This window comes from Petaurus breviceps, unplaced genomic scaffold (genome assembly GCF_028583685.1).
Source record: "Petaurus breviceps papuanus isolate PSGF00001 unplaced genomic scaffold, PetGlider_PUasm1.0 567, whole genome shotgun sequence".
NCBI classification, from domain to species: domain Eukaryota; kingdom Metazoa; phylum Chordata; class Mammalia; order Diprotodontia; family Petauridae; genus Petaurus; species Petaurus breviceps.
Genome location: NW_027186383.1, coordinates 3,134,919 through 3,162,200, shown reverse-complemented (window position 1 = coordinate 3,162,200; position 27,282 = coordinate 3,134,919). Strand labels below are relative to the sequence as shown.

The 27,282-nt window shown below is 42.7% G+C and overlaps 2 long non-coding RNA genes across 2 annotated transcripts in view; one reads left to right on the top strand and one right to left on the bottom strand.

Moving 5' to 3' along the window:
* Window positions 1–27,282, bottom strand: part of LOC138173218 (uncharacterized) — a 410,193-nt gene that overhangs the window by 22,822 nt on the left and 360,089 nt on the right. The window lies entirely within an intron of this gene.
* LOC138173139 (uncharacterized) lies at window positions 16,385–21,187 on the top strand. The gene is made up of 2 exons (XR_011171333.1): window positions 16,385–16,603; window positions 19,759–21,187. It is a non-coding gene; the product is annotated as an uncharacterized lncRNA (long non-coding RNA).

Below are 27,282 nucleotides of genomic sequence, written 5' to 3'. Positions count from 1 at the left end.
CTTCCTTCCTTCCTTCCTTCCTTCCTTCCTTCCTTCCTTCCTTCCTTTCTTCCTTCCTCCCTTCTTTCCTTCCTTCCATCACTCCTTTCTTCTTTTCCTTCTTTCCTTCATTTTTGCTCTTTCCTGTCTCTTTTGCACATAGTGCTTTACATGACATGTCCCATATTAGGTTAAGAGCTTCATGAGGGCAGGCATTGTTTTTTCCTGTCTTTGTATCCGCAGCATTTAGCACAATGCCTGTCACATAGTAGGTGCTTTAAAATGTACATAACTACTGCTTTGTTGTGAGGATCAAATGAGATTTTATACGTGCATACAGTATCTGTGTATAGAAACATTTATTAAACCTTAGAGTACTATAAAATATCAACTATAATTATTATTTCTCATTCACTGTGTGATCTTGGGCAAGTCACTTCCACTCTTAGATCCTCAGTCCCCTCATCTTTACAGCTGAGATTTCTTTTTTCTTCTGGGTTGTCCTGGGGCCCCCGGGGGGCATCCCCCCCACCAACACTTGCAAGATGAACCTGAAAGATTCTCCCTCTGAGCCCTTTTTTGTCCTGTGATAGTGGGAGGTTCTGTGCAGAGGGGCACAACCCAGACTGCCCAGTGCCTGGCCTCCAACTCTTCTTACCTCAGCACAATTGCCTCCTTGGGTTTGTTTCTGTTTGGGTGACTTGGCTGCCCAAGGCCTTACTTATCTCCTCTTTTCAGCTGGCGACCAGGCTGGGGAGCACCTCTGAACTAATTCAGTTTGGGGACTTCAAAGCTGCGCCATGTGCCCACAGAGCCCAGGGGAGGCAGGCAGTCCAGGGTTTGCCCTTTGTTGGTGTGTGTATATGTGTGTGTGTGTGATGTGTGTGGTGTGTGGTGTGTGTGTGTGTGTGTGTGTGTGTGTGAGGTGGAATTACTCACGAAGACAAAACAATGGTTCTTTCTAAAGGAAGCTAGGTGCAGGAAGGCAGTGCGGTGGAGTACCTAGAACCTGAACACATGCAGTCTACAATGGACCTAGGCTGAAATCATGGCCCTGTCAGTTCCCTCGTCAGAGCCTGGGTAAGCAGGAGGTGATGGGGTCTCCAGCCTGCTCTCCCAGGCATCTGAGAAGAGTGTACTATCTCGCCATTGCAGTACTCCTTGCCAACCAGCCCAAACTGAAGAAGCTTGATGGTCATAAGGGTTTGGGGGGTAAAGAGGAGCCATTCCTGAGTAAATGTCAAACCCTCATGGCTTACAAAGCTCAGAGCCAGAATTCTCCCCGAGCCTCTGGGAGGGAGACCTTTAGTGCAGTTGCCACAGGGATGGGGCTGGAGTCAGAGGACGTTGGGAAATCTTGGATTCAAATCCTGTTTCTGATGCCCCCGAACCTGTGACCTTGGGCAGGTCACATAACCTCGAAATTCTAGTTTTCTCATCTGGGAAATGGAGATAGTGGTACCAGCCTTATGGGTATCCAATAAACGGGAGTGGGGTGATTCTTTCCATGACTGAATAATGCACATGTAACCACAGGTGTTACCTTGCAGATAATTCACATCTCTAGCCCCATTTAATCTATGAAATGAGAAGATCAGACTAGGGGGCTTCTGAGGACCCTCCTGGTTCTAATCCTTTGATCCTACCCATTTACTAAGAGCTAATTGTGGGAGGCAGGCCAGGAAGAGTCCTGATCAACTGGGGGGGGGGTGCAAATCATCCCACCAACCTACAAAGGCTACTACCAGGCCTATCACTAAAGGGCAGGGACTGGAAAGAGCAAAGTAAGAACCAAATGCAGGGGCCCCTGTCCAGGACAGCAAATACTTCTGGGGCTACCATTTCATAGTCCAGAAATAAAAAAAAAAGCCCCTATCAGGACCTCCAAAGACTAGGATGACAGAGTGAACTTCACCTGCTCCAACCCCCCTCCCCCCCTTAGACCCTGCAAACATAATAACTATTGCCCCAAGGCAAAAGTCTCTACAGTAAAGGCTTGGGATCCCTAGAGGAAGGGCATGCCTAGGGCCCTGCCTCAAAATGGGGAGAAAGCAGACTACAAAGACTCTGGAGTCCTACTATCCTCAGAGGGAGGAACCAAACTCAGAAGGAGACAATATGGACTCCACACCCACAGCTGAAACATCAACAGGGAATGGGTCCCAAGCACAGAAAGCTCTCCTAGATGAGCTCAAAAGGAACTTTGAAAACCAAATGAGAGAGATAGAAGACAAAATGAATAATTGTCTCAAAACAAAAATTGCAGAATTAGAAAAACATTATAATGAAGAAAACATCTCTCTATAAAGAAAAGTGTACGATATGGAAAAGGAGCTCCAAAAATTAACCTAAGAAAATGATTTGCTATTAACTAGAATCAACCAAATTGAAACAACTCTATGAGGAACCAAGAATTTGTCAAACAAAACAACACGAATGAAAAATTAGAAAAAAAGGTAAAATACCTGAAAGAAAAAAATAACTGACTTGGAAAACAGATCCAGGAGAGATAATCTGAGAATCAAAAGCCTACAAGAAAATCATGATGAAAAAATGAGCATGGACAATATTCTTCAAGAGCTCATTAAGGGAAACTGCCCTGAGATACTAGAACCTGAGGGTAAAATAGAAATCGAGAGAATCCACCGGACACCTGCTGAAAGAGATCCCAAACTGAAAAGTCCTTGAAATGTTGTGGCCAAACTCCAGAACTACCAGATAAAAGAGAAAATACTTCAGGTGGCCAGAAAGAAACAATTCAAATATCGAGAATTATGTGCAATGAAGGGCCATGGAAAGATGGACTAAAAACTAATTGGAAATTAAACAATTTAATCCTAAAGAATGAGTGGGTCAAACAAGAAATTATAGAAATAATCAGTAATTTCATTCAAGAGAATGATAATAATGAGACAACATTCCAAAATTTGTGGGATGCATTAAAGGCAATTCTTAGGGGATGTTTTATATCCCTGAGTGCATACATGATTAAATTAGAGAAAAGGGAGGTCAATGAATTGGGCATGCAATTGAAAAACCAAGAAAAAGAAAAAATTCAAAATCCCCAATTAAATACTTAATTGGAAATATTGAAAACCAAAGGAGAGATTAATAAAATTGAAATTAATTCAACTATTGAATTAATAAATAAAACTAAGAGCTGGTTTTATGAAAAAAAAAACAATAAAATTGATAGACCCTTAGTCAATATGATAAAAAAAGAAAGAAGAAAACCAAATTATGAGTATCAAAAATGAAAAGGGTGAATTTACCTCCAATGAAGAGGAAATCAAAACAATAATTAGGAATTATTTTTTCCCAATTGTATGCACATAAATTTGACAATCTTAGGGAAATGGATGAATATTAACAAAAACAAAAGTTCGCCCAGATTAACTGAAGAGGAAGTAAATTACTTAAATAATCCCATCTCAGAAAAAAGAAATTGAAAAAAGCCATCAGTCAACTCCCTAGGAAAAATTCTCCAGGGAAAGATGGATTTACTAGTGAATTCTATCAAACATTTAAAGAACAATTGATTCCAATACTCTACAAACTATTTGGGAAAATTAGTGGAGAAGAAGTCCTACCAAATTCTTTTTATGACACAAATATGGTACTGATACCTAAATCAAGAAGAGATAAAACAGAGAAAGAAGATTATAGACCAATCTCCCTCATGAATATAGATGCAAAAATTCTAAATAAAATATTAACAAAAAGACTACAGCAACTTATCTCAAGAATAATACAATTTGATCAGGTAGGATTTATTCCAGGAATGCAAGGATGGTTTAATATTAGTAAAACCATTAGTATAATTGATCATATCAACAATAAAACTATCAGAAACCACATGATCATCTCAATAGATGCAGAAATGGCTTTTGACAAAATACAACATCCTATTAAAAACATTAGAAAGTACTGGAATAAATGGAGCCTTCCTTAAAATAATAAGTAGCATCTATTTAAAGCCACCAGCCAGTATTATATGTAATGGGGAGAAGCTAGAAGCATTTACCATAAGATCAGGGGTGAAACAAGAGTGTCCACTATCACCTGTCTTATTCAATCTGGTACTAGAAATGTTGGCAGTAGCAATTAGAGAAGAACAAAAAATCAATGGGATCAAATTAGGCAAAGAAGAGACCAAGCCATCACTCTTTGCAGATGATATAATGATATACTTAGAGAATCCTAGAGAGTCAAATAAAAAAACTACTTGAGACAATAAATAAATTTGGCAAAGTTTCAGGATATAAAATAAACCCACATAAATCCTCAGCATTCCTATATATTTCCAATGAAATTCAACAGCAAGAGATAGAAAGAGAAATCCCATTTAAAGTTACTCTAGACATTATAAAATATTTGGGAATCTACCTGCCAAAACAAACCCAGGACCTATATGACCACAACTACAAAGCACTTTTCACACAAATAAAGTCAGCTCTAACTAATTGGAAAAAATATCAATTGCTCATGGCTGAGTCGAGCTAATATAATAAAAATGACAATTTTACCTAAATTAAATTATATATTTAGTACCATACCAATTAATTTACCAGAAAAACTACTTTATAGAGCTAGAAAAAATAGTAACAAAACTCATTTGGAAGAATAAATGGTCCAGAATATCAAGGGAATTAATGAAAAGAAATGCTAGAGAAAGTGGACTAGCTATACGAGATTTCAATTTGTATTATAAAGCAGCAGTCATCAAAACTACTTGGTACTGGCTGAGGAATAGATGGTGGATCAGTGGAATAGATTAGGTACACAGGATTCAGAAGTCAACAACTATAGTAATCTATTATTTGATAAACCCCAAGACTTTAGTTTTTGGGATAAGAACTTACTATTTGACAAAAACTGCTGGGAAAACTGGAATATAGTATGGCAGAAACTGGGCATAGACCATTATCTAACACCATATACCAAAATCAAGTCTAAATGGGTTCATGATCTAGGTATAAAGGTTGATACTGTAAGCAGTCTCCTAAAACAAGGAATAGTTTACCTATCAGACTTGTGGAGAGGGAAAGACTTTATGACTAAGCAAGAATTAGAGAACATTATAAAATGTAAAATGGATAATTTTGACTACATGAAATTGAAAAGCTTTTGTACAAACAAAGACAATGTAAACAAGATTAAGAAGAAGGTGGGAAATTGGGAAAGAATTTTTACAACCCATATCTCTGACAAAGAACTCATTTCTAAAATATACAGAGAATTGAGTCAAATTTATAAGAATACAAGTCATTCCCCAATTGATAAATGGTCAAAGGATATGAATAGGCAATTTTCAGAGAAAGAAATTAAACATATCTATAAACACACGAAGAAATGCTCTAAATCACTATTGATTATAGAGAAATGCAAATCAAAACAACTCTGAGGTACCACATCTCACCAGTCAGATTGGCTAAGATGACAAAATAGGAAAATGACAAATTCTGGAGAGAATGTGGGCAAATTAGAACACTAATGCATTGCTGGTGGAGTTGTGAACTGATCTAGCCTTTCTGGAGAGCAATCTGGAATTATACCTAAAGGGCTATAAATAATTTCATATCCTTTGACCCAGCAATACCACTCCTAGGTTTATATCCCAAAGAGATCATAGAAGTGGGAGGAAGAACCATATGTATAGAAATGTTTATAGCAGCTCTTTTTGTTGTGGCAAAGAATTGGAAATTAAGGGGGTGCCCATCAATTGGGGAATGCCTGAACAAGTTGTGGTATATGCATGTTATGGAATACTATTGTGCTATAAGAAACGAGGAGCAAATGGATTTCATATTTACCTGAAGAGGCTTATACGAACTGATGCTGAGTGAGAAGAGTAGAATCAGGAGAAATTTGTACACAATTACAGACACAGTGTATGTGTGATGACCAGCTTTGATAGACTGGCCTCTTCTCAGCAATGCAGTGATATAAGTCAATCCCAAAAGACTCATGATGGAGAGAGATGTGTGAATACAGAGAAAGAACTAGAAAGAACTGAGTGTATATCCAGATGGAAGCAAAATACCTGATCTTTTTCCTTTTCTTGTTTGCTTTTATTTCCTCTTTACCATTTTTCATTCCATCTGATAGAATCCGTCTTTATAACCTGACTAATGTATAATGTGAAAGTATTTACAGACCTTTTCTTGACTGTATGCTACCATGGGGCAGAGGGCAGGGAGGGGGACAAAATGGGAAACTCAAGGAATAGTGGAATTGAATCTTGTAAACTAAAAGTAAACAAACAAATTAATAAAAAAAAAAAAACCTAAAAAAAAAAGAGGTAACTGTGGGGCAGCTCCGTGGGGCAGTAGATAGAGTGTCAGGCCTGGAGTCAGCAAGCCCTGAGTTCAAATCGAGTTGCTTACTAACTTTTGACTTAGAGGCTTTTCTATGAACACAAAGGCAGACCAGAGAGCATAAAGCCGAGAGGACGAGATAGGTGCCTCAGTTTCCTCATCTGTAAAATGAGCAGGAGAAGGAAATGTCCAACCCTTCCAGTGTCTCTGCCAAATGGGATCATGGAGAGTGGGGTATGACTGAAAGGTGGCTGAACACCCATACAAATTCTGTATGCTAGCTGACCGTAAATTGGCCACTTCTTGAGAAAGACGTGAAACCTCCATCTTCCTTTACCCGCACTTCTAACACTATTTGTGATCTGGTGTCGTCTTTCACGCAGTTGTTGTCAGAACCACAGCTGGTTCTGATGTTTCCTTTGCTTATATTTCTATTTGAGAAGAGCTCCTGGGTCTTAGAGTATTCCTGCTCTACTTCTCAAGGACTGGAAAGCAAAGGCCATATTCTGGCAAAGAGGAGGAAGAGAAAGAAGGCTCTGGAGAAGTGAGGAATGAGCATGAGCTATGAAGAACTCTGCTGTTATCAGAATAGACCCACTGTGTTTCCTCTAGAGCCCAAGGTCCTAGCGGCTCCTTGGTCCTTGAGTGTGAACATCGATCGGGAGGTTCCCTCCTCTATACCATATTGGGGTTTAGTATTCAGCTCAAACTCCATGATCCAAGTATTCTAACCCTCCCCCTCCTCCTCCTTCTTCTCTCTTTACAAAGCCCTGCTGGCTTCTTTTGGGAAGGGGGGAGGGGAGAAGACTCATGGTAGAGCATGGGAAGAGTAATATCCAGAATTTAAAATTATCATGAGGGTGAATAGTAGACCAAAATAAAAACTTACATAAAAAAGCAAAGACATGGCAAGTATTTTAATTTTTAAGTTGAAAATCAGAACAAAAGGAGAGTTTGGCTTGTCTGGTTGCTCAGAATCTCTCTTGTCACTGTTTCTTCTCCCCCACACACAGATCGGGTACCTCATTTGTGGCCACTGCGTTGGGCTATAATCAGAGTTGCCATGAGTAAGCAGACTGACCACAGATGACGTCTTTCCCTGCCCACATTTTATCCTTTACCTCAACTCCATTTCAGTGAGGCCTTTCCTTGCGACTTCAGACCTAAATATGCTTTTTCTTATAAAATAAAGAGGAAAGACATTTCCAATTGAGTTTTAATATCTTGTTTTTCTTTATTAAGGCCCTGCAAAAGATCCCTAGCTGATAGATGTGGTATAAGAATTAGGATCAGTGAGCTTTTGTATTATCCAAGTGTTTTCTTTGTAGGGGGTTAAACTGCCCCTCCAGTCTCCTCATAGTAAGAAATCACTTGTGCTTTCTTCAAAAGCCCCCAAATCACTAACTCTTTGACTAGTGACGGGCCCAGAAGGCTTCTCCTTGCTCACATCTGGTAGCATCTCTGACAAGGGGGCATCTTGTCTTTGCTTGAGGACGGCTAGTGAGGGAGAACCTAACCTGTTGCCTTCCTGGGCAGCCCATTTCACTCTTGTTTAACTTCGATTATCAGGAAGATTTCACTGATACTGAACTTTAATCTGTCTTTCTGCAGCTTCTACATTGTTCCCTCTTTGGACGTCAAGCAAACATGTCTATTCCATCTTCATGATAGTCCTTGAGATTCTTGAAGAATCATGTGTCTACCAGATATTCTTCCTCTTGTGCTCCTGATCTGATCGATTCCCACCATTTATTATCACCAGTATTGTGACCTCTTGACCCTGACATAGTGACGTCATTTTGGGCCTCTTTGAACACAAAGACAGCAACCAACAACCAACCAAGCCTTGAATGGAAAGAGGATTTGGGGCCAGGGCCAGGATAAGAACTCTCTTGCCTCTCCTCCTGAACTCGCTCACATGCATTATTTCTACCAACCAGGGCAAGGAATATCTGGATTTTCATTATTATGCCCAGAGCTTACCAGGGTGCTTTGTACAGTGTAGGTGCACAATAAATGCATATTCATTCATAATTCATACATGCCATCATTTAATCTCATTCATTGTTTATTCATTCATTTCCTGCCTACCTGCCCAACATTCAACTCACCATCATCCACAAACAATTCACTTCCTGTCTCATGTTTAGGGCCACTTTTGACTCTTGGATACAAAGACTCACCAAGAAGAAGGTGTATTTCCAACCCTCAGGGATGTCCTTTTACAGATGTGTAGTAAACACACAGAAAGGCTTTTGGGTCCACATGCAGTAAATATACAGGGAGGCTATTGGGTCCATAGAACAGCCACAGGAAGCAAATACTACCTTGTGTAACTCAAGCAACAGACCCAGCTCTATCCCCAACTAAGCCCATGTTTTTTATGTATACATAATTGTGTCTATCTGTGCCCACTGTAGGGAGATATACACTGTCTACTTACAGATATCTGAAGAATCTATTACCTCACTGGCATTGGGTGCCTCCAATAAATCCTGGGTAAGTGCCTCCTCTTTTTTAAGCATCATGCTGAAGAGGCAAGAAGAGAGTCCTGGACCTCACTGTCCAATAAGACAGGCACCATGTAAATAGCAATGCATAAATGACACGTATGTGCATGTGTGTATACTTCGTATTTACTAGTCATTTCAGTCCTGTCTGATTCTCCATGACCCCATTTGAAGTTTTCTTGACAAAGATATTGGAGTGGTTTATATTTCCTTCTCCAACTCATTTTATAAATAAGGAAACTGAGGCCAAGAGGATGAAGTGACTTGCCCAGGGTCACACAGCTAGTAAGTATCTGAGGTTGGATTAGAACTCAGGTCCTCTTAACTCTAGGCCTGACACTATCTGCTATACCACCTAGCTCCCCCGATGTGTACACACATACACACATATCTATCATGTTTGTACATAACTTTTTACATGTTATATTTATCTGGAGATAATCTCAAAGAGAATCTCCACCCTCTGACATAGGACACAAGTGCCAGGGAACTCTGGAGACACATGGACTTTAAATGACTTGGTCAAGATATGTCTGGGGTGGAACTTGAACAGTGTTCTTGAGGAGTTCAAGCCCAGCTCTCCCCCCATTGCACCATGTTGTCTCTATATTGAACATATGAATGTAATTAAGCACTTTTCAGGGTTTTATTTTTAAAATTTTAAGGACTTTACAGTGGACATGAACTGAGTTTTAGGTGGGAAGAATACGAAATTATTAATATAATGGACCTTTCTTAGAGTTCTTTAAAGTCAGGAAAGTGTTTTACAGACTCAATCTCAATTGGACCTAATAAAACTCCTGTGAAGCCAGTTCTACAAGTATTATACCCATTTTAGACGTGAAGAAACTGAGTCTCAATGAGGCCAATAACTTATCCCCATCCCCATTTGACAGATGAGAAAATTTATTCTTGGAGAAGTAAAACAAGTTGTCCATGGTCATTCAGCTGCTAAGTATCATAGGAAGAATTCAAACCCAGGCCTTGTTGACTTCAGTCTATTATGATAGCTCTGACACTATGCTGCCATAGGGACAGAGGAGTTTAAAGTCACACGTAAGCTTTTTTAAGTCAAGGACTGCTACCTTTCTCTAGTTGTAAAGTCAGTACCTAAGACAGTGCCATTTTGTATAGATGTTTGTTGAATGAGGTTGGAAGTTAGTTCTTTACCCTGGTCTCCATGTTCTCAAATTTGGTCCTTAGGAAAACTCCTGATGTGTGGTGGGCTGGTCTTTTGTAGAACTAATGCTTGTGATGTGACGATCTAAGATTATTTTTCCTTACACGAATAAGAGGAGTGTTTCATATGTCTCCCTCAAAGATTTCAGTGGGTCCTGTTCAAAAGCTGAGTTATTCCTGTGATCTCAAAACTTGAGCCTATCTTTTCTAAAACTCTGTAGTTGTGAGAGAATGTGTCCCTGGTTTGGGAAGATATCTGTACCAACAGGTCTTAATATACTAAATGTCCATTGTCAAAAGTTAATTAAGTCCAGTTGGGGCATTGATATCAATTGAAAGTCAATAAAGGAGGCATATTGGTGGGGACTTATGTACTATTGTATCAGAAGAACCACTCCTGAAAGCCATCGAGGTTAACCCTAGGGTCCTTAGGGGAAATGTGGTAGCTGACCTTTGGGGGCCCAAATCATAAGAAAGAGTTGGGATTGGGAGAATGAGCCCCAGAAGCTGTCACATTTTCATTGACAATTTCCTTAAAATCATGCAGGATGATCCCAAATTCAGACCCCTGACTATGCAGAACAATTGTCCTGCAGCATCTCATGACAAGTGACCCATTTAACATGTCAGTCAGAGGCCCATCTGGAATTTGGAGCCCCTCAGAGCACAGGTGTGAAGACCAGCCCAATCTAGATGTGCCAACCCCAGATTTATAGGAGAGTCTTTCCCTTCCTGCCTTTGGTCCTCTTTGGATGGTGATAGTGGCTGTGAGAAGGCACAAAGGCCCAGGAACCTTCCTTTTGTCAGGACAATGATATTGAAGGACTTCTGTGTGTGTGTGTGTGTGTGTGTGTGTGTGTGTGTGTGTGTGTGTGTGCAAAGTCCATCATCCTGGGCCCTTTCTGGGCATCTTGGAAGCCAGATCAATGAGTACACAGGGCAGTGGGGAAGAGGTTGGCCACATGTGCAAAGGCTCGTGAGCAATGACTGGCTGGTTCTCTCCTGCTGACTGTCCTCAAGCGCGTAAACTCGAGGGGAAGTGCACTGAGCTACACAGACAATATTTCAGCTGGGTCCCCTCATGGTGGAACTGGGGCCAGGCCCCCCACAGCCCCCATGTTAAATGCCAGTTATCCATGATGCTGAGTAAGATGCTATCCTAGGTGCCAGGGGACACTCGGATTTCACAGAGATGTTCTTACTCCCCACAAGGGGCTTCCAGACTCCCAAGCATCCTCCAGCTTTATTGACATGCTGTTAGAACCCAGGCACAACGTCAAGGCTTGACATGGTGGGTTTGGTTGCAATTGTCTTATTGGTTTGGAAGAGTAGAGCTAATTCTTGGAGGGGAGTCCCGAGAATCAGTAGGAATCAGGAATCAGGAGGCGTGCTTCTGTCACTAATTAGCTTCGTAGCCTGTGGCATCTTCTCTGGGCCTCAGTTTCCTCATTTGTAAAGTGAAATGGTTGGATTAATTGGCCTCAGAATTGCCTTCTGGCTCAAACATCCTGTCATACGAGGAAGAAGACGGTCCTATTTCCCAAACTGATTTTTAAATATACACGTCTTTGGGGAGTGTCTCCTCCCTCTTTATAATTGTTTCTTTAAAGGCCAAAGAATGGTTGATTTTTTCCTTCTCTTTCCAGCACCTGCCCAGTGCCTGCAATGTAGTAGGGACTTTAGAATGTTTCTCCAATGTTGAATGAATGGGTTTGGGGGCAAGCTTTAGGCAGAAGTGACCCTACAGCAAGGTTAAGTGGACGGTTACCCAGACTGTGGGATTTGAATGGCACTGGGAGCTCTTCCTTGACTAACAGTATTCCTCAGAGGCCAAAGGCAGCATCCCCTATGCCTCGTACCTTTCCTGAAATAGTCCTAGTTCCAGTTTTTCTTCAGGTAGGAATATCAAGGGAAGGACTTTACAGAGGGCCCTGGTGTGACTAGAAAAGAAATCAGAGTCTCCCTCAGCCTCCCCGCTGATGCTGTCAGCACAGACTAGTCTATCTTGTTCCACTGGACAAAGCGGCATCATGGGTAGGACACTGGACTTGGAGGCAGAAGAACTGGATATGAATCTTGGCTTTGTTAGCTGTTATGTGTATCCCCTTAGGGAAATCACTTTCCTTCCCTGGGTCTCAGTTTCCTCATCCACAAAATGGGGGAATGTTGAGCCAGATGGCTTATGGCTCAGTCTAAGGTTCTAGGGTTCCATGACTTGGGGCCTCTAAGATCCCTTTTAGCTCCTGGCTCTGTAGACAGGAGCCTTCACCTGTGAGGACAGGTTACTGGATAGCCAAGGAGTGGTCAAAGAGAATGCCACTGGGGCCTCAGAGCTTCATGGATGGCTCAGTGTGGAGTCTCTGTGCTGCTGCCCAATGGAGGTGGGGAAGGCACCAAATAGTTAGCCAAGAGGGTCACTGAAGGATAAGGGACCTGAGGCAGAGGGGCAGGGGCAGAATCAATGGCACATGCAGGGTCTTTCAGGAATCCTGAGGATGTGTTTGCTTCCTGCATCCTGCATCATCTGCCTTTTTCATATTTTATTTAGAGAGTAAATGGAGAAGAACAGAATTGAGAAATGGAGCAAGGCCTTGGGACTCCTAGATTTTCAGTCAAGTCATAAAGCATCTATTAAGCACCTGCTGTGTGCTGGGGCCTGTGCTAAGTACCATTTGGTGCCCTTCTCTCCGATGGCAGCTGGAGTTGGAAGCGTCCCTCAGGCCCCGCGCCATCTGGTAGTTTGGCCCAGCTCCCAGATGTTCATCACATCATCTTCATCCCTCCAGCTCTGGCAGCTGCCTTTCCAGGTTATCCCACTGGAATCCTTACTTCCTGGGGGATCCTGGGCAGCCATCGCCCTGGAATCCAGGCTTTGATAAAACTCCTTTAGTTTCCTAAGCTGGAAGGGACTTCATCCTCCCCCAGTGGGAGCAGAGAGTGGACAGTGACCACTGGAAGTGCTAAATCTAATAAAGAAGGGACCACCTGGAGAGCATCCTGGAGGAGGGGAGCCCGGCCATAGCAACGATAGCCTGGCAGCTGCCCTCTGTGAGACTCCCGGGTTTCTTCAGGGGTCACAGGATGCTGGAATCTGAAACAGAAGGGGCATTTTTCCTTTCTGAGCTATCAGAAGATAATTTCCAGGCTCCTGGTTTTGTGCTGATGAGAGAACATGAGCTTGATTCTTGTTTCGGGCTCTTTACTATATCATAAGCACATGACGGCTTCTCTCCTAGGATTTCCAAGGGGAGAGAGAACCTTTCTTCACTTTCATAGAAGCAGGAGAGAATGTCTTAGCATTCTACCCCGGGCACTGATAGGAACCTTTTAAGGCAGAAAAGCTGGTATGGATAGTTAGACTGAGGTCTGGACATTCTTGTGGAGAAGCCCATTACCAAGAATGGAATCTGGGAAGCCAGCCCATCTCTGACCTTACTGACTTTCCTCAGTATAGTAAAGAAGACACTCAGTGTATCATTATGGGCTTAGAACACATGCCTGGCTGGATGGCTGTGCTGAGTCTAGCTCCATAGAGTCATGCTTTATAACAGGTCTTACTGTGGCTTCTCTGAATTTTGCCAAGACTTTAGAAAGCCTCAGAGAGGTTAAGTGAGTTGCTCAGGGCCACACAGCTGGTGGGCATCTGAAGTGGGTCTTCACCCCAGGTTTCCATGACTCCCTGTCCAGTGTTTCCTAGACTCTATACGGCTGCTTGTTTTTCAATTAGAAAAAATAATGTCTTCCTGTTACTTTCTCCCCCCACCCCCAAGCACTGTTTGATCTGACCTAGACTGTCTAACTAAGTCTGTTGCCATGAACACACTTTGTAATATTTCTCTTGCTGTCCTTATTTTCAAATTAGAATTCCAAATTGCCAGCGGTACCCAAAGGAATTGTTGGGGAAGGGGTCACATGGTGTCCTGGGAAGAAGAATGGGCTGGAATTCAGCTCCTTCCCTTGCTCAATAGCACCTATTTGACCCAAGGCCAGATGATTCATCTCTCTGGGCCTCAGTTTCCTTCTCAAAAAGAAGAGGGGATTGAGTTACAACTCCACTGTCCCTTCTTAATATGTGATCCTAAGACCTAGGGCTTGTCTTTTGATAAAACTTGTGAAACAGGCCTTATCTGGGCTATTTTCTCTGCCACTATATAGTATCTGGCACACACGATGTTTTCTGCATGTAGTATTGCATTGTAATTATAGCTCACAGTCAGTGACTCATTTTTCCAGGTTTCAACGCGTTCATCTTCAGAATTGAGTTGCTTTGGGGCTGAGTCTGTGGTCTGCTTGATTCTCACCATGTCTTCTGAGGTTGAGGTTGGAGGCAAGAGGCTATCTGAAAGTCTACTGCATCCCCTAGCTCTCCAGGGGGCCATAGGAAGCTCCGATACTCTCCAGACATCCCTCCTCAGGGAGCAATGAGGGCTTATTGCTTGGGGTCTTCCATGTGTCCTGGGGCATGAGTGCCTGGGAGCCAACCCTGGACTGTTCTAAGGCCTGCTATGGCAGTTGAGAATGGAAGCTTCCATTGAGCAAAAAGGTTTTAGCTTCTTCACTTATTTTTTGGTGTCATGCACCATCTGGCAGTCAGCCTGGTGAAGCTCATGGACTGGCCTCTTTCTCTGAATCATGTCTTGTAATGCCTAAAACAAAATGCATAGCCTTGTAGAATGTCAATTATCTAGAAATACAATTATCAGAACACTAAGAAAAAAATCACAGAAGCCAGATTAAGACCCTAGTTTTCAATAGAAGGGCCTCTTTGTGGAAGGATCAGGGAGTATGTGAGCATTGCAAGGCCAGCCTCTTTGGGTAGATTTAAGGCGATGGTGCATGAAACTTGGATAAGCCCAGAAGTCAGACAATGAGCCAGACCCCCCAAATGAGTAGCAATGGAAAATTGACCATTATGTCTCAATGAACCTAAACTCCTCTTCCATTAAGACCATTAAACATTAAAAAAGAAAATCTCCCAGCAATGCCTGCCTCCTGTGAATCAAGAAACTGTGTCGAAGGACTTCATAGAATAAAAAGGACAGGAGAAGCAAGCATGGTGGACTGAAATCTGTGCTGGGTCATTACTGACAATGGCCAACTGGCCAATAAGGGGCCTGACAGAGATGGTGGAGGATCTGTATGACTGGAACAGCAGGTCAGCTGGCCAAGGAACCGAGGCAGAGAGAGAATAGCCCAGGGGGCGTCCATGTGGAAGTGGTGTCCTCGAAACCGAAGAGGATGTCTCTGGGCCCACGGGAGCATCGTCCATGGGACAGCACAGATGAAAATCCCAGAGGATGAGAAAGCAAGTGTTGGGGGAGGCGTCTGCCTGAGAGAGGGAACCTCACTGCTGCTGAAAAAAGAAAAATGGAGGAGAGAAGCTTGGAGAGGCCATCCCTGTGCTTCCTCATCCTGCCCAGCCCCTAGCTCTACACTCCAACCCCGCCTGCCCAAGGCCCTCTCCTCAGGGACCCTCTTTCTGCTGCTTTCAAAGGAAGAGTTATCTTAGCTCTGGATTCTCCCCACCCATACAAAGGCCTTTGCCTTTGTGATTTCCTGACACTCCACATGAGAGAGACAGGGGGAGGTCAGGGAAGGCCAGGGAGTGATTTTCTCCAGCAAAAAGACTTGGCAATTATTGAAGCAGGATTTCCCCTCAACCCCTAGCTGGAGGTGGAGAAATGTCTGTAGTTTTAGGGTGAAAATGAGAGGCCAGCTGTGGTTTATTGGGACTCTGGAACACCTTCAGTGGCTGTTTTCCCAAGGACAGTTTTCAGGAGAGTCAGTAACACACTTAGTGGTGTGTGTGTGTGTGTGTGTGTGTGTGTGTGTGTGTGTGTGAGAGAGAGAGAGAGAGAGAGAGAGAGAGAGAGAGAGAGAGAGAGAGAGAGAGAGAGAGAGAGAGAGAGAGAGAGATACAGACAGAGACAGAGACAGGACAGACAGACAGACAGAAACGGAGAGACAAGGAGACAGGGACAGAGACCAGAATAAGACACAGAAAGAAACAAAAAGACAAAAAAGGATAAAGACAGAGGGAGGGAAACTGGGAGGGATGAAAGAAGACATACAAGAAGAGGGAAGAAAAAGAGAAATGAAACAAGGGAGAGAGAGACAAAGGGAAGAGGAGAAAAAAAGAGGAAGGCATAGGGAGAGAAAAACTCACAGAAGGGATGAAAAAAAGGACAAGACAAGTGGAAAGAGACAGACAGACAGACGGACGGACAGACGAAGGGGTGGGGAGATGCTTTGACTCCCGTTTCCTAGCGGGCAGTAACACTGTGACACTCTCCAGGCTCGTTGACAGTTATTTCTGACTAGTCCATAATAGCTCCTTAATGACTTCCTGTCACAGCCAGGCCGCCAGGGGCTGCACGGGAGGGGGGGGGGGGGAGAGAAGGGGGGCGCGGAGCGGGTCCCAGAGCTCTTCGTGTCTCCTCCAGCCGAGGCCGGATCACCGCTTCTCCTGCACATCGCGCTGACAGCGCCCCTTCCCCAAATCGGGTTTTCTCCTGACTGTGATTCTGTGAATCTTGCCTCTGCTGTGGGACCTTAGGCAAGACTCGTCGGTTCTCTGTGCCGCAGTTTCCTGAGCGTCCAAAGAGATTTATTTATTCAGTAAGAATCTATGATGTGTTTGCTATGTTCAGGGCAGGGTGCTGGGTGCTGGCGACGTAGAGATACCCATGGAGAGCCCTCTCCTCGGGGAGTTTACGTTCTATGGGGAGGAGGTAAAAATCAGTATCTATCCATATAATAACAGCCAGGATTTATGTGGCTGTTACAGATTTCCAAACGATTTTAATGTTATTTCATTTAATCCTCACAGTTCTATAGGTATGCGTTATCACTCATTTTATAAATGAGGGAACTGAGTCTAGGAAGGATGAAATCAGTTTGCCAGAGTCGCAGCAAGCAATGATTGAGGCGGGATTTGAATTCAGGTCTTCCTGACTCCCAGTGTAGTCCAATGTTCAGCCCCGAGCTGCTCATGATCATACCATACCTGCCGAGTCGTTCAGGGGTGGGAATTAAATAAAAAGGGGGGGGGGGCGAGGTGTGGGGAAAGCTGCTTGAGCAGGAGGCCTTGGAATTGGACAATGGTGGAAGGCAGGGATTCTAGGAAGCAAAGGCAAGAACCCAGGCTCCAGGAGACAGGGAAGGAGTGTCGCCTGCAGGGAGCTGCACAAAGGGCGTCTTGTCAGGAGAGCAAAGTGGAGGAAGGGGAATAAAGTACGCGTGGCGGGCAAAGAGACGCCAGAGCCAGACTGACGAGGTCTCGGCCGTGAGCCGATGCATTTTGTTGCTAATCTCTCTTACCTTCGGCCCTTCTCTCCTCCATCACAGCCACCGGCTGGTTAGGTCACGCACCACCTCACACCTGCACCATTGAAGCAGTCCGGATCCTGAAGATGTATTGAAGATAATCTGGCGGCCAACAAACATTCATGAAGGACCTACTATGTGCCAGGCACCCGGCCAAGAGCTCGGGATTCGGAAAAATCAGACAGTCGCTGCCCTCAGGAGTCTTAGACAACAAGGCAGCCAATGTACACCAAGCGAGTTATGTGCAGCATCAGTAGGAAAGACAGGACAAGGAAGGCCCTAGGATTAAGGGTCGGGGAAGGCTCCTTGCAGAAGCGGGATTTAAAGGAAGCCAGGGAGGTCAGGGAACAGAGGGAGGAGGGACAGTGCTCCAGGTGTGGGGGCCGGTCAGAGGAATGCCCAGAGCTGAGAGAGGGAGGGTCCTGCTCATGGAGCAGCCAGGAGGCCGGTTGGAACAGTGTGTCAGGGAGTGAGGGGTAAGTAAAGGTAAGGAAAGAGGGGGCCGGGTCGTGAAGGGTTTTGAACGCCAAGCTCTGCGATCGATCGCTGTTTGCTCCAAGAATGAAGTCGAGTTTGTGAGCCTGCGGACTGGGAGGATGGCGTTGCCTTCTGCAGTAATAAAGTAGGAGGGGGGAAGGCTTTAACCGGAAAGAGAACGAGTTTGGCTTTGTTTCTCACCCATGCAGCATTGATGGCTGCACTCAGAGGAGCTCATGGGGTCTGAGAGAGGATCTATGCAGAAATCATTTCTGTGTGGTTACTTCTTCCACCACCATTTAATCTATCAGGCTATTAAGTCTAAGAGATCCTCCTGGGGGTCAAACACAAAAGTGAATCACTCAGGATTAAACATCTCATTGGCTTTGGGGATGGAATCTGAAGGAATGGGCTGCAGGCAGTTACTGTATCAAGCTGCCTCTGTGCATTGTTGTAAGACATTCATCCTCATGTGGCAAACCTAGGAATACATAATGTCTGATTTAGGGAAATCAGCTATGACGGCCTGTACTGGAAGGATTGCCAGGGTGCCAGCTGTGTGGTGGGATCATTCTATACTGTGTGCATGAACAGTATTTACCTCATTGTCCTCATTCTGCTGGGGGTGACCACCTCTCTAGGCATGACCATGACTATCTCTGTAGGGACTCCCTTACTTGCTATTCAGTCATTTCCATCATGTCTGATTCTTCATGGAACCATTTGGGGTTTTCTTGGCAAAGATACTGGAGTGGTTTGCCATTTGGAAATGGAGACAAACAGGGTTAAGTGACTTGCCCAGGGTCACACAGCTCCTACGTGTCTGAGGCTGGATTTGAACTCATCTTCCTGACTCCAAGCCTTCTGCAGTACCACCTAACTGCCCACTCCCTTGGTACTTCCCCTTTAGAAAGGTTTCCCCCTCCCCATCACCTTTATCAAGCTGGGGGGGGGAATAGAGGATAATAGAAAAGGACATCAGTCAAATACCAGCCCAGCTCAGACTAACTCTCCCAAGCTCCCCAATCACTGATGATCGAGAGGGATCTCAGTATAAATGTTCTCTCTGTGCATCAGGAATTTGTAAAATGGAATTAATCATTTTTTGATCTCTGAGCCCTCCTTCAAAAAAATGATTACGATTTAAAGGGAAAAAAAAATTCTGTTGTTTTAAGTCTCTGTCATTCCCCTGTTACCCCTCTCTGTGATATTTGAACAATAACCCACAGAGACTAGCAATCAAAAATTAACTGAGTTTATCATGATTACCAGCTCTTAAAATAAGTAAATATAAAGATGAACAAACTTTAAGAGTTAGAGATAAATATCCTTCTGCTACATAGGTACATGCACACTTTGATGTGGGGGTGGGGGCAAGGGAAATGGAGAATCATTGCCTTACATCTTGCCCCCTTGATGGGTTTCAGCAAAGAAGGGTCTGCCCTGACACATCTCACTGGGCTTCTGTACTAGTGGCCCCTCTCCAACTTTTTTATTCTTTGCCCTTCCCAGCTTTCTTCTCACAAGTCCCTATGGCTTCCCTGTACTTCCACATCATTTCTGCTGCCCCAAATCACTTGGACTGGGAGAATGTATCTATGAGTCACATTGGTCCCTTTTGTCATTCCCCAGCCTAGGGAAGAACTCTGGAAAACATCTGCCTGAAACCAGCAGGCATCCATCTCTGGTGGCATGATCTCCTTGAAAATGGTAGGTTAGCAGGGCACCAACTTGGCAGGACCTGGTGTAGCTTGTGCTAGGCTGTCATTGCTTTTGAGAAACCATGGCCATGTCTTTTTGGATAGGGTTGATCAAGATCCTTCTTTCTCCTCTAATAACCTTTCCCTTTAAGTATTCCATTTCACCCATAGATTAAGAATCCAAAGATTGTCAGAGGTTGGAGGGGACCTCAGAGATCACCTAGTCCCATGTCTTCTTTTTTCTAACCCTTTTTTCTCCTTTATCCACAGAGGGCCCTTCCAAGAGTAATGGGAGATCCTGAAGAAGCTCATGGCCAAGGGGGCAGAGCCAAGATGGTGGAATAGAAGCAGGAACTTGCTTAAGCTCCCACACCAACCACCTCCAATACCTGTAAAATATGACTCTGAACAAACTTTAGAGCTACAGAACCCACAAAGTGACAGAGAGAAACAAATCTCCTGCTGAAGGCAGTCTGGCAGCCTGACAGGAAAGGTCTATCACACTGTACTGGGAGCTGAGCACAGTCCCCTGTGAGCTGTGGGGTTCTGGACCCAGGGTGGCCCCAACCAGCAGCAGCTGGAGCAGACTTCAAGAGAGTGAATCACCAGCAGCTGTAGCAGTTTCCAGACTTCTCAACTCATAAATCCCAAAGACAAAGTAAAAGGTCAGTAGGGGACTCTGTTGGAACTGGGTGATCTAAGAGTGCTGTCTGGCCTCTGCCCCTGGAGCGAGATGTGCCAAAGGAATGGCAACTGCAGCCATGGTGGCATGGCTGCCCTTAGAGCTCCTGGCTTGCAGATTGCAGGGGCACCAAGCAGTCATCCAGAGGGTAAGCTCTCCTGCTTTAACCTGCTTGGATATGGGTCACTGTCTTGCACAGTGGTCCTGGGGTGAGAAACGCCAGTGTACCAGAGCTTGTGGTGACTGTAGAGAGGACTCCCTCCCCAGATCTTTGACAACATTTGCAAAAACGCCAGCAATTTGGGACAAAGCTCTCTCCATTCTGGAAGCAGAGTTCTCCCATGGCAAAGCTGATTGTAATTGGCTGGCAAGATGATCAAGCACAGGAAGCATTATCAGCCCATAGAATCCTTTTTTGGGAAAAAAAGGATCAAAGCATGGAAGTGGAGGAAGACAATGAAATCAGAACTCCTGCACCAAAAGCTTCCAAGAAAAAATATAATCTGGTTACAGGCCATGGAGGAGCTCAAGAAGGATTTTGAAAATCAAGTAAGTGGAGGAAAAATTGGGAAGAGACATGAGAATGATGCAAGAAAATAATGGAATGTGAGTCAACAGGCTGCTAAAGGAAGCCCAAAAGAATTATGAGTAAAATAACACCTTAATAGACTAACTCAAATGGCAAAAGAGGCCCAAAAAGCCAACTAGGAGAATGCCTTAAAAAGCTAAATTTACCAGATGGAAAAAGGATTTCAAAAACTCACTGAATAGAAAAGCTGCTTTAAAATTAGACTGGAGCAAATGGAAGCTAATGATTTTATGATAAATCAAGATACTATAAAACAGATCCAAACAAATGAAAAAATAGAAGGCAATGTGAAATATCTCATTGGAAAATATTTTTCAGATATTTCCACTGACCTGGAAAATATATACAGGAGAGATAATTTAGAAATTATTAGACAACTGAAATCCATGATCAAAAAAAAAAAAACCTAGACATCATCCTTCAAGAAATTCTCAAGGAAAATTGCCCTGATATTCTAGAACCAGTAGGCAAAATAGAAATTGAAAGAATTCACTGACCACCTCTTGAAAAAAATCTCAAAAAGAAAACACCTAGGAATATCATAGCCAAATTCCAGGGTTCCCAGGTACAGGAGAAACTATTAGAAGCAGCCAGGAAGAAATAATTTGAGTACTGTGCAAACACAATCAGGATAACACAAGGTCAAGAAGCTTCTATATAAAGAAATCAAAGGGCTTGGAATATGATATTCCAGAGGTCAAAGGAAGTAGGATTAAAACCAAGAATCACCTACCCAGCAAAACTGAGCATAATATTTCAGGGAAAAATATGGTCATTCAATGAAACAGAGGACTTTAAAACATTCTTGATGAAAAAAGCAGAGCTGGACAGAAAATCTGACTTTCAAGTACAAAAAGCAAGAGAAGCATGAGAAGGGAAACAGGAATTACATGTATACACAGAGAGAGGGGACAGGATTGGTTGAATAGGAAGGGATGATATCTAAAAAATAAAATTAAGAGGTGAGAGAGGAATATAATGAGAGAAGGAGATAGGGAGAGATAGAATAGGGTAAATTATCTCATATAAAAGAGACAAGAGAAAACTGTTACAATGGAGGGGAAGAAGAGGGAGGCAAAAGGGAATGGGTCAACCTTACTCTCATTGAATTTGTATTAAGGAGGAAATAACATACACACTCAATTGAGTATCTTACCCTACAGGAAAATGGGAGGGAGGGATGGATAAGAGTTGGAATGATAGAAGGGAGGGTGGAATGGGGGGGAGGGTAGTTAGAAGCACACACTTTTGAAAAGGGACAGGGTCAAAGTAGAAAATAGAATGTGTGGGGGTGGGATAGGATGGAGTGACATATAGTTAGTCTTTCACAATATAAGTTCTATGGAAACATTTTGCATAACTACACATGTAGGGGGGCGGAGTCAAGATGGCAGAGTAGAAGCAGAACCTCCAGCTTCCACCTTCCCCAATCAATGTAAAAAGGGGACTCTAAACAAACTTTGGAGCTAAAGAACCCACAAAATGACAGAGAGAAGCTAACCTCCCTCTGAGGACAGCCCAGCAGGCCAGCAGGAATCAGCCAGCACAGTGCTCTGGGAGCATAGCCCAGCCCCACACCTAGGCTTCAGCCCCAGGGCAGGCCTGAGCAGCCACTGGACTGAGGGATTCCAGATCAGCAGCAGCTGTGGCCTTTTCCAGATTTATCAACACAAAGATGCTAAGGACAAAGTGAGAGGTCAGTGCAGTCTGGATTTAGGACGCAGTAAGTGGGAGTGCAAGGCTTTTGCCCCTGGGGCAAGAAGCCACCGAGAGGCCAGCACAGCCAGCTAGCACCATGTGGCAGCTTCAGCTCCTGGACTGCAGAGTGTAGGGGGACCAAGCACCAGTCTGAGGGGTAATCACTCTTGCTTTAACCTTCTTGGATATGGATTGTAGTCTAGGGTGGAGGTCCTGGGATGTGTATCCAGCTTGCCAGAGTATGTGGAGACCTCAGAGAGGACACCCATCTAATACCTTTGGCAGCTAAGAAAACCCCAGCGTTTGGGACAAAAGCTCCCCTGTCTGGTGGCAGAGTCCTATTATGGCAAAAAGCCCAGGGGTCAAGTGACTGAGAGACCACATGACCAGGCAAAGGAAACAAAGCAGACAGAAGATTCCAACATTAGACTCCTATTTGGGGGACAAAAAGGCACAAGCATGGAACAGGAGGAAGACATAGAAATCAGAACTCCTACACCAAAAGCTTCAAAGGAAAATACAAACTGGTTACAGGCCATGGAGGAGTGTAAGAAGCAGAGAAGAGAAGTGGAGGAAAAATTGGGAAGAGAAATGAGAACAATGCAAGAAAATTATGAAATGAGAGTCAACAGCTTGACTGAGGAAAATAACACCTTAAAAAATAGACTAACTCAAATAGCAAACGAGGCTCAAAAAGGCAATGAGGAGAAGAATGCCTTAAAAAGCCGAATTTGCAAGATGGAAAAAGAATCTCAAAGGCTCACTGAGGAGAATCATTGCTTCAGAATTAGATTAGAGCAAATGGAAGCTAATGACTTTATGAGAAATCAAGATGCTGTTAAACAAATCCAGAAAATGAAAGAATAGACGGCAATGTGAAATATTTCATGGGAAGAACCATTGACCTGGAAAATAGATCCAGGAGAGATAATTTTTAAATTATTGGACTACCTGAAAGCCATGATCAAAGTAAAAACCTAGCAATCATCCTCCAGGAACTTCTCAAAGAAAACTGCTCTGATGTTTTAGAACCAGAGGGCAAAATAAAGTTTAAAAGAATCCACCAATCATCTCCTGAAAAAGATCCCCAAAAGAAAACTCCTAGGAATATTATAGCCAGGTTCTGGAATTCCCAGATTAAGGAGAGAATATTACAAAGAGCCAGGAAGATACAATTTGAATATTGTGGAAACACAATCTGGATAACCCAGGGTCTGGTAGCTTATACACTGAGGGATCCAAGGGATTGGAATATGATATTCTGGAGGTCAAAGGAACTGGGATTAAAACCAAGAATAATCTACCCAACAAAACTGAGTGTCATGTTTCAGGGAAAAATATGGTCATTCAGTGGAATAGAGGAGTTTCAAGCATTCTTGTTGAAAAAACCAGAGTTGAATAGAAAATTTGACATTCAGATACAAGAAGCAAGAGAAGCATGAGAAGGTAAACAGGGAAAAGAAATCATAAGGAATTTATCAAAGCTGAACTATTAACATTCCTACATGGAAAAAAGATAATTGTAACTTATTAAACCTTTCTCATTAGTTGAAGGGAATAGAAATATATGCATATATATGTCTATATATGAGGGTATATGGGCATATGAATACAAATGTGAATGTGTGTATATATGTTTACAGGTATACATAGATAGAGGGCACAGGACCAATTTAACAGGAAGGGATGATACTTAAAAAGTGAAATTAAGAGGTGAGAGAGGAATATAATGAGAGGAGATAGGGAGAGACAGAATGGGGTAAACTATCTCATATAGAAGAGGCAAGGGAAAATGGTTACAATGGAGGGGAAGAATAAAAAGGCAAAAGGGAATGGGTCAACTTTATTCCTGTTGAATTTGGCTTGAGGAGGAAGTGAAATACACACTAAATAGGGTATCTCACTCTACAGGAGAGTAGGGGGGAAGGGGATGAGAGGGGGAATGATGGAAAGGAGGGCAGTCTGGCGGGGAGGGAAGTTGGAAGCACCCCCTTTTGAAAAGGGATGGGATCAAAGTAGAGAATAAAATATGTGGGAGGTGGGATAGGAGGGAGGGAAATATAGTCAGTCTTTTATAATATATCTACTATGTTATTATTTTGCATTAGCCACACATGTACAACCTATACTGAACTGCTTATCTTCCCAATAAGGGTGGGTGACAACGGAGGAAGGGAATGAACCTGAAATTCAATGTTTTAAAATCAAATGTTTAAATATATATATATATATATATAATTTTTATTATATGATTAATAATTGTATGTTATTATAATATAATATAATATATTATCATATAATGTAAAATGCTATTTTACATGTAATTGGGAAATAAGATATACAGGCACTGGGGCATAGAGATCCCCTGGAACAGTTGAAAGGTGTATGGGAGAAAATATGGAAGAGAGCAGATTGGAAGAGGGGATATTCCGTGGGACTGCTATTTTTGGGGCAGTGGGTAGGGGAAAAATGGGGAGAAAATTTGTAACTCAAAATCTGGCAGAAATGAATTATGTAAATAAGAAGTTAATAAATCATTTGAAAAAAATAACTACACTTGTAAAACCTTTGTTAAATCACTTATCTTCCCAATAGGGGCAGGTGACAAGGGAAGAAGGGAAAGAATCTGGAAATAAAAATTTTAAAAACAAAGGTTTAAAAAAAAATGTTGTTTTTGTTGTTACATGCAACTGGGAAATAAGATATACAGGCACTGGGCATAGAAATCCATCTTGCCCTACTAGAAAGTCAGAGGTGGAATGGGGGAGGATGTAAGAGAGAGCAGATTGGGGAAAGGGGTATTCAGTAAGATAGCTATTTTGGGGTGGGGGTAGGGGAAAGATGAATAGAAAATTTGTAACTCAAAATCTTGTGGAAATGAATGTTGACAACTAAAAATAAACAATTTTTAAAAAAAGAAACCTCAGGGTCATTTATTGAAAAGTTTAGGTCCTCAAGTCTGCTTTGCTTAGGCAGCAAGGTTAGGGCAGCCTGGAATTCAAAGTCTTCCTCTGACACTATTTAGATCTGTTCACTCTGGGCAAGCACAGGCTGCCCAAAGGAGCTAGCCAAGTTTTCAGGGAGCTGGGTCCTGGAGTAGACTTTGAGTAGTATCAGAAGAATGTGAACTTGTGTTGTGCAGTAGTGAAGTGGTCAAGCAATAGAGGACTCAAGGCTCAGGAAAACTTTGAGGAGGCAGATCCTAGTGCCTTTACCAGAGGGCAGCCAATGTGCCAAAGCAGGGATGCCAAAGGAGAAGCTAAATACCCCAAGTGACCATTTTATTGAAGATAACACATTTAATCAGGAGCAGAGAGGCATATATTGAGGATACACATAGACACAGGCAATACAGAACGAGGTTCATCCAAGGGAGGAAAAAGATCCAGAGTTCAACCCCTTGTACCAGATCCAAATGCTGGTTGTGGATTTGAGAAATGACTTCCAGTAGCTAGGAATTGTGAGCTTTCCCCTTGGTTATAAACTTGTCTCTATGTTTGCCTCTTTTGCTCTGTACCTTAAGTTCAAGACTATTCTGCAGAGACATTCTGTTTAGCCCTTTGCTAAAAGCTAATTGATGTTTAATGTCTGATTGAAATGGAAATGCACTGGTGGGGGCTCATGAATCACAAATTCTAGAGACCCAGACTCTCCAGATTGCTCCTAGAATTCCTAGTTAAGTAGTTACAGGTGCACCTTTTGTGACCCCAAATTATAAACTGGAGGGCAGGTTGGGGAAGTGGCCTCACTTCTCCAAAGGTGAAGAGTAGTAGTATATTATGACTTTAAACCTTAAAAATCACAGACATTTTGATATATTAAGAACAGAAAATAATGCAATGAAAGCTTCTATTAATTTTTCCCCTTTATGAAGTTTATATTAATGTTAACATAATAGTAACAATACTGTTTTACTTTTGTGTCTTCTAAGCTTCCTTCCATTATCTTCTATGGATTTTAGAAAGTTTTATTAACATTTTTCTTCTTTTTGTTAATCACTATTATCACTATCACTTTTCTACCTTCTTAATCTCCCCACAGCCATAAAACCACTCTCTTCTAATAAATAAATATAGCCCAGCAAAAGAAATAAACACACTGTTCTCACCTCTTTCTGAACCTATTGCCTTGTGGATAAAAGGTGAGAAGCACACCTCCTCATCACTGATTGATAATTCCATTCATCAGAGCTCTCAAGTTTTCCCCAAATGTTTCCCATTATATATTTGTAGGCATTGTAGAAATTGTACTCCCGGTTCTGTTCACATCACTCTGCATTCCTACAAGAAAGTCCCTCATGTTTCTCAGAATTCATGTCCTTTGTCATTTCTGATGATGGAATAATATTCTATAATTTGGTCAGTCATTTTCAATGAATGGACACCCACCTTGTTTCTAGTTCTTTGCTACCACAATAAATTTTTCTATAAAAAATTTTGTACTGATGCATCCTTTTCCTCTTTCTTTAATTTGCCTGGAGATTGAGCCTAAGAGTGATTGATTTGTGAAACAGTACTAAAGAGCAGGCAGAGTTTAGTGACTTTTGGAGTGTTTCTGAATGCTTTCCAAAGTGGTTGGACCAATTTACAGATCCCCTGAGAGTGCTTCAATATGCCCACCCTCTTCCCACAGTTCCTTCCACAACTTTCCATCTTCCCCTTTGGTCTTTTCCTTTCTTTTTCTTTTTTTGCCAATTTGGTAAGTGTGAGAAGGAACTCCAAAGTTGTTCTCATTTTCATTTCTCTTCTTCTTGGTGAATTGAAGCATTTTCTCATGTGGTTGTTAATAGATTCTGTTTCTTCTTTTGCAAAGTGCCTTTTCAGAT